Source organism: Scleropages formosus, chromosome 2, assembly GCF_900964775.1.
Source record: "Scleropages formosus chromosome 2, fSclFor1.1, whole genome shotgun sequence".
NCBI lineage: Eukaryota > Metazoa > Chordata > Actinopteri > Osteoglossiformes > Osteoglossidae > Scleropages > Scleropages formosus.
In genome coordinates this window covers 25,956,562-25,969,074 of record NC_041807.1, presented here as the reverse complement: position 1 = coordinate 25,969,074, position 12,513 = coordinate 25,956,562, and the positions used below count along the sequence as shown (strand labels likewise).

General features: G+C 40.1%; 1 protein-coding gene across 1 annotated transcript in view; it reads right to left on the bottom strand.

Annotated features, from left to right (window-relative positions):
• Window positions 1–12,513, bottom strand: part of sema3fa (sema domain, immunoglobulin domain (Ig), short basic domain, secreted, (semaphorin) 3Fa) — a 66,738-nt gene that overhangs the window by 22,288 nt on the left and 31,937 nt on the right. The gene's annotated exons all lie outside the window — the stretch shown is intronic.

Genomic DNA, 12,513 nt, shown 5'->3' with positions numbered 1-12,513 from the left:
GGGCAGTCGGTTTGATGAACTGCTAACAGAGACTTGATTGAATGATCACTGAAGTAGAGGCTTGAATACAGCACACACAACGCTTGTTCTGGAGTCAGATTGATATGTTGTATGTGAATGTTTCTGAATACTACAGGTCACCCAAGAGAAAAGCAACTTAAGCATTTTTAACTACATTTATTTATTTAGCAGACACTTTTCTCCAAAGCAACTTCTAATGAACTCAATGTAGTGTTACCAGCCCACACACCTTATTCACCGCGGTGACTTACACTGCTAGATACGCTATTTACACTGGGTCACTCATCTATACATCAGTGGAACACACTCTCTCTGTCACTCACACGCTACAGGTGAATCTGAAGAACATGTCAATGGACTGTGAGAGGAAACCCACACAGACATGGGGAGAACATGAAAACTGCACACACACAGAGCAGGGAACAAGCCCACTTCACCTTGCACCACCCAGTCGCTGTGAGAAAGCAGCGCTACTCGCTGTGCCACTGTGCTGCCATAAGCACATATATTCCTTGCAGTCGGGCTCTTCCAAAAACCATGAAAACAGTAGTGCGCTCAGTTTTTCCACATTATGTTGCTTCCACGCAATCTCAAACAAATATTGCAGGAAGCAAACTTGGAAATTAAAGTGGTGCCAAACTTTTCAACTCACAAAACTCCAATGTCAGTTAATTGGATTGTGAGCCATGCTCCAAATCCACACCCAACACTCCCCACCCTTGTTCAGAGGCAGCTGAGGTAACATATCTCAATCTGTTCCATCTTGTTGGCAAATCACATATTTTTCATGAATCCAAATTCACTGTTATAAATGGATATGACTGTATGCTTTTGATTTTCCTCTCACTGAGCAGAAAAGATCATTTATTGCATGGTTATTGACACCTTAAAGCCCTGTTTAATATTGAATCTCCTTTTCTATGCTCATGACTGTTCAGGCATAATGTTGACATCCCCTCTTAAGATCAGCAGACATTTGACCCACCACAAATGTAAACTAACATTAGTTTATGTGATGTTACTATAGGCACTGTTAAAATAATGGTGGAGTATTGCTATTAATATTCAATACATATAGACCTTACATGTACTTAAAAATACAGAGAAACCCAGCTTTTCGTTTATGAATGTTAAATGCCCACAAGGCTCAAAAATTCAGGTGCAGAAAGATGGTATTTATTTTGAGTCAAACTTCTGGGAACAGTGGGTTGCAGCCTGTCTAATGTATCATCTAAGTGCAGACATCAAGACATGTCAGTTTCAGTCTTTAAAACCTTTGAAAGATGTTCAGTAACTGAAAGGAGTTCACTGCTGAACATTGTGTTGCACAGTTCCATGTCAACGCTAAAATAAATGCAAGGTTGAATCAATTGATTATTAGCGTTGGTGTATTTGTGAAATCTGTTTTAATAACGGGGGTGCGGTGACACAGCAGGTTTGACTGGAGTCTGCTGTGTGGTGGGTCTGGGGTCCAAGTCTTGCTGGGGGTGCCGTGCGATGGACTGGCATCCTGTCCAGGGTATGTCCCCTCCAGCATTGCGTCCTGTATTGCTGGGTTAGGCTCCGGTTTGGCACGACCCCGCTCGGGACAAGCGGTTGTGTTGTGCGTGTGTTAATAACAATGCAAAATCTGGCAGCATTTACAGGTCATGCTTTTGACTGACAGCTATCACAATCCCTTACATCAGGTCAAAACCCTTGTAGTTTTCCTTTTGGCGGTGAAATGATTGATGTCATCCCTCCTGGGAAAGACAGTGTTTGTGTTCTCAGCAACCCACTACTCACAACTCCAGTCCAAATGCCCCTCCTTGGCCACAATGTGCAGATGGCTCGTCTGAGGTGGCCACACAAAGAACCATCCAATGAGCAGCATGTGTGTGCACACATACATACACACACACACATGCTATCATACAAACAGAGACAGGCACAAAAACAGACTTGTGTCAACCCCGCATGTCTGTCACTGACTCTTCAGTGTCTGTTTGTAGTCAGAGGGCCACACATTCAAGGTGGCCATATGGTAGGCTTTGCATCTGACACCAGCAACATGTCTGTGGAGAATAGTGTCTCCACAGTATCTCCCTCTGTGGGAAACACTGCTGAGCAGATAGCAAGAAATTTGTTATTAAGAGGTGGGATTTAACATTTCCAAGTGCTTGCTGGCAGGATGCACTGGCTTGACAAGGAGAGTATTTCAAATGAATGCCCAAAGGAGCATGATTCTGGAGTAGAGGAACTTCCTTATGTCTATTCCAGATAAATGAATAAGTAATAGTGAAAAATACAGGATTGAGCCTGCTATTTCATATTTTCTTGGCCATGGCATTGCTCTTTCATGCTAAGCATCAGTCCAGTGTTTGTAATGGTAGGACTGCAACACACCACTTGCCTTTTTAATTGGCTACCTGTGGAAACAATAATGATTCTGCAGAACTCAAAGTCAAATGCACAAAAATGTTGATCATCTTAGAATGTGGCTTAAGGGGAGGATGAAGCAGAAGGGGTGGGGTGGGGGAATGAGGTCTGCACTTTAACAGCTGGGAGCAAAGAATACAGCAGCACTATGACACTGGAGCACATGGGAAAATTTCACACACCATCTTTAGGGGAGACTATGAACTCTGAAAACACACTCACTAATATGGTTTGTCTATAGTTCTTAGTGCAGGCAACATTGCTCAAGCATTGACCGCAGTAACTGCCACCTATGTTGAAATTTTTGGATCTTTACCTCTGCTGCGGTTTTTTCCCCCCATTCTTCCTTTTTTTTGCTTTCTTCTGTCTTTTCTGTCACAGAGAAATCCAGTAGGAGGAACCTATATGACCACATCCAACAGAGCAACCTCATGTCCATGGAGAAAAATGAATCTTTTACCCCTTGCACTAACCAAAAGGGGGCTTGACAGTATGAGTGATCAGAAACCACTTAAGGGCATTTTTGAGCTGGAACATCTGTTTTAAAATGAATGTGACGACAAAGAAAACAGTGTGAGTTTTTGTGACTTTTACCCCACACACTCTGATTCTGGGATAGAAACTTTAGAGAGAGAAGGTAAGCCTAATGGCAGTGACTAGAGGCATGAACAGGAAAAATCAAATATCCATTTTTTCTGTGAATGATGTATGGACTAGATAAAAGGAGCACAGCAAGAGACAGACTACAACTCCCAGAAGGCTCTGGGACTGCAGTCCTATTTTTTTTTTTGTTAATAAAAGACAGTAGAGCCTGCTGTCTGGATCTGGATCTCACGCCCATCTGCATTGTATCCATTGCCCTTCTTTGAATCATACCCCTCTGCTTGGCAAGCCAAAAACACTGGAACGAAGGCAGCTGTCATTCCAATAAAATGTGTCATTTCAATGAGCTTAAACTTAATTTTCCATTGTCACAGCTAAAAAAATGGCTGAGCGCTGTGCTTACCGAGTTAAAAATGCTATATTCAGGGGCCATGACCCTTTTGCACTGGAGCTAACAAAGTGATTAATTGATAGGCAGATGCTCCCTCAGCTGTTAATATAAAGAATGCTCTCTTTCAGTAAGCATCATGTTACAGCATCATTGTAGCCAATATAATCTTGTTCGGTATGTACAATATATTTCAGTTGCTGCATGTAGCATGGCATACCCGATGGTGTTATAATGTTGAACCTGGTGTAGCATGCTTATTCCGGAAACACTGATCCCACTATAGCCTGCCAGTCATGGTACATATACCTGCTATCCTCCAGCTAAACAACAAGAGCACTCAAGTCCAGCAGTGAAGACCTACACGGGGCAGCACTGCAATCACATTTCCCACCTACATTAAAATGAAAGTTATGAACTGGCAAAGCATTAAAGTACAAATTCCAGCCAAGTGGCCCCTTCCCCCTCACCTCTTGCCTGTGCCGTGTAAACTATGCCCTAGCTGTTATCACATTGAGGTCATTCCTGCCTTGGACCTATCCATCTCCTATTCACCTGCTGTTTGAGGCTGGCCACTGTGCCCTAGAAACCTGATCAAGGGCACAGGTGCAGGTGTTGAAATGATGCCGAGGAGAACCCTTCCGCATCAGATACTTTAATCCATGACAATCCTGACAGTAAAACGACTCCTTCTGTGAGGCGTCCATGCCGCAAACAGTCTCAGAGCCACAGCTCTTAAATCACCCCTGTCAAGAGGGCAGGAAGTATGTTCCAGGCAGACTGTCCATTGCTGCTCTCTATGAAACCTACTCTGAGCCGGAGAGTTCAAAACTGCCCTACTACTGTCCCATACCAATTTACAGAGCAGCGAGGTGGTCATGTTCCAGGTGACACCTACATTTGATAATAAGGTCCTCAGTCAGCACTACATGTGTCCGTTGGTAGTTACCATATCTGGCCACAGAGTACCCAAGGAATTGGTTTCACGTCTAGCTAAAAAGGATGAACTGGGGGAAAGTAACAGGTGGATGTCTGATAGACGTCAGGCTACATGCTACAGATGTAATTAGACGTAGCCTTTCCAAAAAGAGATCATTCATACCAGCCAACTTCTTTGGTGTATGTTTCCAACTCTCTCCCTCTTTATCCTATCACGTTCTTTTCCATCCCCCCTTTTAAAGATCATTGGGGTCTACAGGAATCAACCCCCTTCTTTCTAGAGAACCAGAGAACCAGTTGTAACAGATAGAACAATGCTTTATGTCTTAGCTTGAAACGGTCAGGCCTTATTGTCTCCAACATTTTCCCTTCTTTCTGTTCCTGCTTTATTTGGCTGTACACCTCAGGTCTTCTATGCCTGATGATTTAGCATGCTTAGCTAAATACGAATGAAACTACTTCAGAACAGTGCCCCACAGTCCAACCAAGTTTTCAAGCCTACTGAGTTTCCTGGTCAACAGAATCAATCACAGCTTTCAAGACCAGTAAGATGATAACAGAAATGATACTCAAAGAACTTCAAGACCCACATTAAGACATGCTGGGCTTAAGGCTCCTTAATTTTCATCCTGTAGGATGAATCAGAGAGGCCAACAATGAAAGGACTGGATCTGTCACTTTCTTAAATGTGCACAGGCTACCCTTAAAGCACTGGAATCTCCAAGGCTTTGTATTATGGTGGGTGACATAGTGATGAACATTAGTGTACTGCTTCAAAAAGCCCAGCAGGCTTTACTTTAAATCTAACATGTGAAGAAGAGGCCTTGGGCATTAGAGTCCATGTGCATATTGTAATCCTAAAGGAAAGTCTATTCTCTGCCATGTCGTATCATTGATGTCTTAAAGATTCCTTTTTCAGAGCGTTGCCAAAAGGTCTACTTGTCTGCCAAGTTCAATTGTCTGTTGCCCCAGGCAAACATGTCCAAGAAATCTACTCTCACCATAAAAAACTTCCTTTGAAAAAAGATATATGATATCATAGTATGCAGAACTGACCTTTAAAAAAAGTATACATTTACTTAATTGACCACATGTGCTTTGAGGTTTCTTAAGACAGATGGACAACTTTTTACAGTAATTGAGCTTCAATTAGATCACTGTATGTTGCAGTCATCTTCAAACATCTTGCCTACATTTTCTCTTCCCCCTTGTGACCATAGTGTTGTCTTAGATAATGTATCTGATTCCAGCCATGTCTGACTTTGAAACAAGTTCATCTTAGCACAGTGTTTTGCTTATCATTTTGCTTGGGCCTGAACAGTCAACCACTTGATGGACAGTTCCCTGGTTTCAGGTTAAAAGGCCTTAATCCATCAAATATAGCATAAAGGAGTATAAGGCAAGAAAGAAGAAGGGAGAAAAGAAAAGAAAAAAAAAAAAAACTTAGCAATATAATTGAAGCAAGTTGGTCAATACTGTATTTTATATAACACAAAACATGACCATGAGTCTGGTTCTACAACAGTAACTGGTTCCAAGTTTTTCATATCTGCTTACTGTGATGAACATACATGGTGACAGGATTTGCTTTTGATCACTTGCGGAGCTATTACAATGCCACAGGACCTGTTCAGAATTGGGAATGAAAATGTTGAAACATAAACAAAAGCATCAAATGGCATTTAAACTGAATGGATTCTGAAGGCAAGTAGATCTGTGAGCAGTATTTTCACAGCTGAGTCACTGCTGGAAAAAGCTGAAACAACTGTGAAAGAAGTTGCTAATTCTTGGACTGAAAAATCCAGCACATCATTTAATTAGAGACATCGGCTATGCAATAGCTCTGAGGAGTTGGGAATAATAATAGTGACGGAAACAGGAGAAGGTGACATACTGAGTGGCCTTTCATTTTCTGGAAGGTATAGCAATGTATGATTCATCTTTCCAGCTGTGTTTCCTTGAAGAGATTTAACTATAATTCCATTACAGAATCTGCACATTGGAGAAAATAAAATTACTACAATTTTTTTTTTTTTTTTACACAAACACAAAGCACAGTTTGGATGAAGTATTGTGACTTTGAAAAATAAACCTTCATTCATTTATCCTCATAGTTTGCATAATTTGCTTTCCTGTGTGCAGCACTGTGGAGACTGTCCTTGCCTGGACCTGCATCCAGTGTCAGTGTGATGTTGCAGATCTGGCAAGTAAACAGCTGTACATGTAATGCAACAAATCCCTTAACAAGCTGGTACTATAGTGGTTAGAGTTTGTGTCTTTAGACCCCAGCGTTGCAGGTTTAAGCCTTACCTCCCTTTGTAGTACCCTTGAGCAATGTACTTACATAATTTTACTGAAGCAATTTTTATTACCCAGCTCCATAAACTGGTAAATGATTGTAAGTACCTTAACACTAAGGTGCTTTGGAGAAAAGTATCAGCTAAATGAACAACTGTGAGACAAGTGATCAGTGTAATTACCTTTCATAGGTAAAATGAGTATTTTTTTTTTTTTTTTTAAATTTGTTCTGAATTACTTTGTTTCTTGCATCTATCCAGATCTGTATGTTTCTGGAGCACTGTCTGTGATGTCTTATTTAAAATGGATGTAATTAACATTGACTGAGTGGTCCTTTGAGTAAATCACACAATTTAAACCACTTTAAATTGAACACATTAGTTGAGCACTCCATATAATTGAGAAAAAGCTGTAATGAATCAAAGATAAATGTTTATATGTTTTACTACACAATGCAAAAGGCAGTATTCAAGTAATCTTTTGTGAGAAAAATGAGCATGAGTATCCCTTATTATTTCTCACTTCCCAAATGAAATCATCAGTCATCATTAATCAAAAAATTAAAGGGAGATCTAATCAAATAATTTTTCAGTCCATCAGTTTAAACTTGTTAGCAATCATGCAAGCAATTGTTTGATGATCTGCTTGAAGTTTACTGTATATTCAGTAAAGTTACTATACCCGTTATTTCAGAATAGTATAATAATAAGAAATACTATCAATATTAACTTCTTATTCAAATACAAATCTTTTTCTATAGTTTTCAACTGCTCAACAGTGGCTGCAAGACATCTATAATGATCAGGATGATTTGATATCTTTCAGAAATACAATAAAACCATTCAGCAGAATAACAACACTTGTACCTCAAGCTAGTCTTCCCAGTCTGTTTAGCATCCCTCAGACTTTCCTTCCTCTTACATTGCCCAACACACACACCTCATTATATTCCCTGTGAGTTCCCACAGTGGTTGAACACAATTCTATTTTACCCAGAATTCAGCTGTTTACAATACACCTATTTTCCCGCTCAACCTAACACTCCCCAGTAACACAGGTCGTTACAGTATGTATGCACACAAACACAGCTCATAATTAAAACATTCTCATTACAACAGCTATGTAAAGACAAAAAAATCATAATTCTCTTTAACATATTAAGATAATCCAAGTGTGTTGTATACTGGTAATGATTATTTAGAACTCCACAATCACAGGTAAAAGACAAACAGGCATCACCCTGTAAGGTACATGCAGTGACATCAAGGTTTGTTATAGTAAGCGGTATGATAAACCACCAAGAATCCCTCTAATTACAATCCTAATTGGCCAACTGGTAGCATGGTGGTTAGCAGGAGTGCTTTTGGATTCCAAAGTTGCAGGTTTGCTCCCCACGTCTGGCTGTGAGCCCTTGAGCAAAGTACTTACCCTAAATTGCTCCAGTAAGATTACCCAGCTGCATAAATGGGTAAATAACTATAATAACTGTAACCTTAACATTGTAAGTTGCTTTGGAGAAAAGCATCAGCTAAATGAATAAATATAAATATATTGAAATATTCTATGCCACATGTCCTTAACAATGTATGCTCTCACCAGACTACATACAAGGAAATGAACTCCAGAATTAGCTTACCATTCCCAAATTTCAGAACACAGTGTTACATACAGATAGAGGATTACAAAAAGACAAATTTTTTTTTGTCTGATACCATATGTTTATTGCACCACAATAAACAAGCAGCTGCATATCGAAGTGTGTCAGATAGAAATAAAAACATGATTATGACAGATGGTATAATGCAAAATTATGCAAATTTATGTAGCTGTTAGGAAAGCTTAGAAGTGGGTCTGAAAGAGATGTTTTGAGACCCATTTAAATGCAAGTGCTTCAGCAGTTCTGAGGGATAAGGGAACATAATTTTATCAGATTGGAGCAAAAACTTAAAGAGGACCTATAAACTTTCAATTTGGAATCCCTTGAACATAAGACCACCAAGCAGCCACTGGTGGGGTAGCGCAGCATTTTGACTCAGGTATAGAAAGAGATCAGATCTTGTAAGTATCAGTGAGATGATTCTTTGACTGTCTTGTAGGCTGTAACCAGCCTTGAATTTGATACTGACAGCCACAGGAAGTCAATTCAGAGATGAAGAGGGTAGATACGTGGAAACGCTTTTGACAAGTAAATCATAACTTATGCCACAGCATTCTTGATTAGCAGGTTGGTCTCTGTGACAGTTTTCTTTGAGAGGACAGTTTCCTCTGAAATGTCCATGACAGGTCAATAAAACATGGTCAAAAGAAATACAGCACACACACAGGGAAATGCACACACAAGCACATACACTGATTTTGTCAGTAATTGTCCGGAATCACGTTCCATTAAAATATTCAGTATTAGCATATCTCTCAAGAGTATTACAGCAGTAAAAGGGACTGGGGCTTGAACCAACATCCCTTAGAGTACTAAGCAATGTCTGGATAAATATATATGTGTCCCTTGATTGTCTGAGAGTGTAAGAAGGTTTGCTCTGTTGAATTAAGCACCATGTGGGAACAGCCTTGGATTTCTTATTTGGTGCCTATACTAAAAAGTCCGATCTAGCCAATCACCCCTCCCTCCTCCTGAAGAGAATGGGTATATAGTAAAGTAATGTCTGGGCATCCTTAGTATGTTCTTTAAATTCCCACTCTCCACACACCTTCAGAAAATGCTTTTTCTTATCTCCTGCTCCTTGTGGACCAAGAGCTACCCTCCTTTGGCCATCATGCTGGAGGTACAACTGAATGGTTTGGAAAGGCTTCCTTGTCATTCTGTTTATAACACTAAGCACACCTCACTCTCAAAAGTTGTAGATCTCATTTGCACATTGCTTTATCTAGGTAAGGGAAGCAGGAACTATAATTTAAACAACTTTTAACTCGGTGAAGTGGATACAATTTTCAACTTTTCAATTTGCTGTTTCTTGCATGGCAGAGCTTGTTAATTAAATCAGAAGAAAAAACTGTGGAGGTTTGCATAAAGTGAATTCTAATTAGTTTTCTTTCTCGTGAGTGTAGTTTGACTTCCAGGAAAATAGGGTCTTGGAATTAGGCAAGGGGAGAGAAAATAAAAATCTGTTCCTTTGCTGAACAGATAATCACAGAAGCCTCCAAAGAGGTAGCTGTCTGAGAAAGGAGTTGTAATTTGTTATCACTGTGTTAATGGTGACACATCTTACCCTCTTGTTGACTGTACCCATCATCACACCTTCAAACCATACCCTACACTGGTAGAATAACTTGCTCCATCAGTCACATATTGAGAGAGGGTGGAGCCCTGGGAACTGCAATGAAGAACATGAAGGATCCCTTCAGAAGCCAAGAACATCATATATCTCTCAACATGTTTTTTTGCTGAAGGCTATTTCTGTCAAGCATTGCGGCAGTGTCTCATAAGCATTGATGGCCAAAATGCATTGACTGATACATAGTCACCACTCTGTGGGAAGGCATCTCATGTGGCTTGATGTATTACAGTTAACAGCATGCATGCATCCTTTAGAAATGCAGACAAGTTTTGTCTCGACTCACCCACAGAGACAGGGTCTAACTGTCTTCCAGAAAATCCAGTACCTCTTCTCTACCTTGTAACAATTAATCTTAACTTGGAGGTCTTTAAAAAAAATGTTTTAATGTGTAAAATAGAGTTTTTGCTCTATTTTGTATGGAGAATGGATGGATTTTGAGGCTTTTTTGAGCCCTGTTGTGCACTTTGGAGGACCTACTGACCAGGGGGGTCTAGGACCTGAAAGAGATCACCCCAAGACTTTAGGTCTTTTTGAGTGACCCTCATTAACATTCACTGCTTTCACACAAACACAACTGCAAAATAATCAACAAACAGTAGGTAAATTAGTTAAAAATGTAGTTTTCTGTATATATTTATCTTATTTTCAGAAGACTGTATGGAGCATGTCTTTCATTCTGTTTCGAATAGGGCCTGAATCTGAAACCCAGTCCATTTATACCAAGGTCAGCATTCTGTATGCTACATTTAAGGCCAGTACTGACAAGCAGATATTAACTAAAACTATTTGCCAAGTGAATGTAGGGAAAATCTTTCAAAACCACAATTAGGTAACAAACATTGTGGCTGCATAAAAATACTGCAAAAAGAACGACTGTGTTGTGAAATTGCAAACTTGGAATCACTGGCACAGCTCAATTCAGCTGGGAAAGGCCCCTACTGACCTTCATGGTAATTATACAGGCATACAGTAGTGAGTTCTTGCATATATACCTGTATATATACATACATTCATATAGCTGATGCTTTACTCCAAAGCAACACAAAATGTTAAGCTACTTACATAAACCTACCCACTATAAAAATTTTTTACTGTATGAGTTTAGGCTCAACGCATTGGTAAAGAGCACTACAAGAGGTGTTATTTAGATTTAAGTGGGATCTAGATCCTTGACATAAGTACAAATTTGGCAGCTCTAACCGCTATTCTAGGTGCTGTCCTGTTTTCTCATGTAACCTACGATTCTCATGGCCAGAGATACATTTCAAATGCAACAGAGGTTACTGGACTTTAACCTCTTTGTTCAGGCTTGTGTATACACCATGGTACATAGCTTGACAAGGGAAAGCTAATTTAACTATTGTTTATATCTTGTTAGTCCTGACTTATGGTCCACAGAGACACATGGGAGTTAGACATGGGAAGAGGGCCAAGGCTGGTCTATATGGCCATTTAATGATGACAAAACTCTGTTTATTGTTCCAACTATTGGTTTAAATTGCAGCAAGACTGACTACTGACTCCATAATGCTGAACACGGAGGTCAAAGGGGTCAAAAGAAGTAGAATAATAGTATGCTGGTATTAGCAGTAGAAAAATCTCCAGACCTGTGAATCATCAGAAGTGTCCAGATTGAGTGACATTAAAGTAGAACATAGGGTTAAATGGTGTCATGAAAAAAGTGTTGAATATAATGATCTCCAGCTTTCTCCTGTTTGTAAGGGCCATTGGTTCATTGAATGACCTCGGTGAAACTTTTCATTTCAAGGACCACACATACCAACTCTGTGCACACAGGCTCAGGTGGGCGATGGAAATCACCAGGCATATTAGAGGCTAGTCAATGGTTTGTTTAAAGAAGCCATTAAATGTGTGTTTACTTAGGGCCCGTGGAGGAAGACAGACCTGTCTGACGGCTTGTGTGTTCCACTTAGAAGGAGCTCCTAGAGCGAAGGACACCTTTCTTGGGGCTATTTGTCATCTTGATGAATGAAGTGAGAGAATTGTACTGGTGGGCAACCAAAGGCAGGAGAGTGTTTCCTGAGGGTGCACTCTGCAGAGATGTGTCCTCTCCACATTTGTTCACTGTTCTACATTAGCAGAATGGCATCACACATCTTTTGCCCATTTTCATGAATGCCCCATAAACAGCAGAACATCTTCTGGTTTCACTCCATCTAGGCCTGGACAGGCAGATAGATAGCTGGAAAACAACATACTTCTAGCAGCCTTAGTGCAGGAGGCACAACCTAATAAACCCAGTCACAGCATGCCATGCAATTAATTTTTCCTGCACAATGTAATAAACTATTTTCAGTCTGGCTGATGTTACACCAAATCATCTCTTTGGAATCTATCACATTCCACTGTGTTTTTGTCAAAGAAGCATGTGGGTCTATATTTTACCTGCAGAACAAATCTGAGGCTTGTATGGTAGTTGGAGCACATTGCTTTGTGGTGATTAACTTCAATTTTGTAGCACCTAGATGTTATTACTCAGAAGATTATTGCACGTTCCAGAAGGGGTGTGGTATTACATCTCATTGCCTTCAG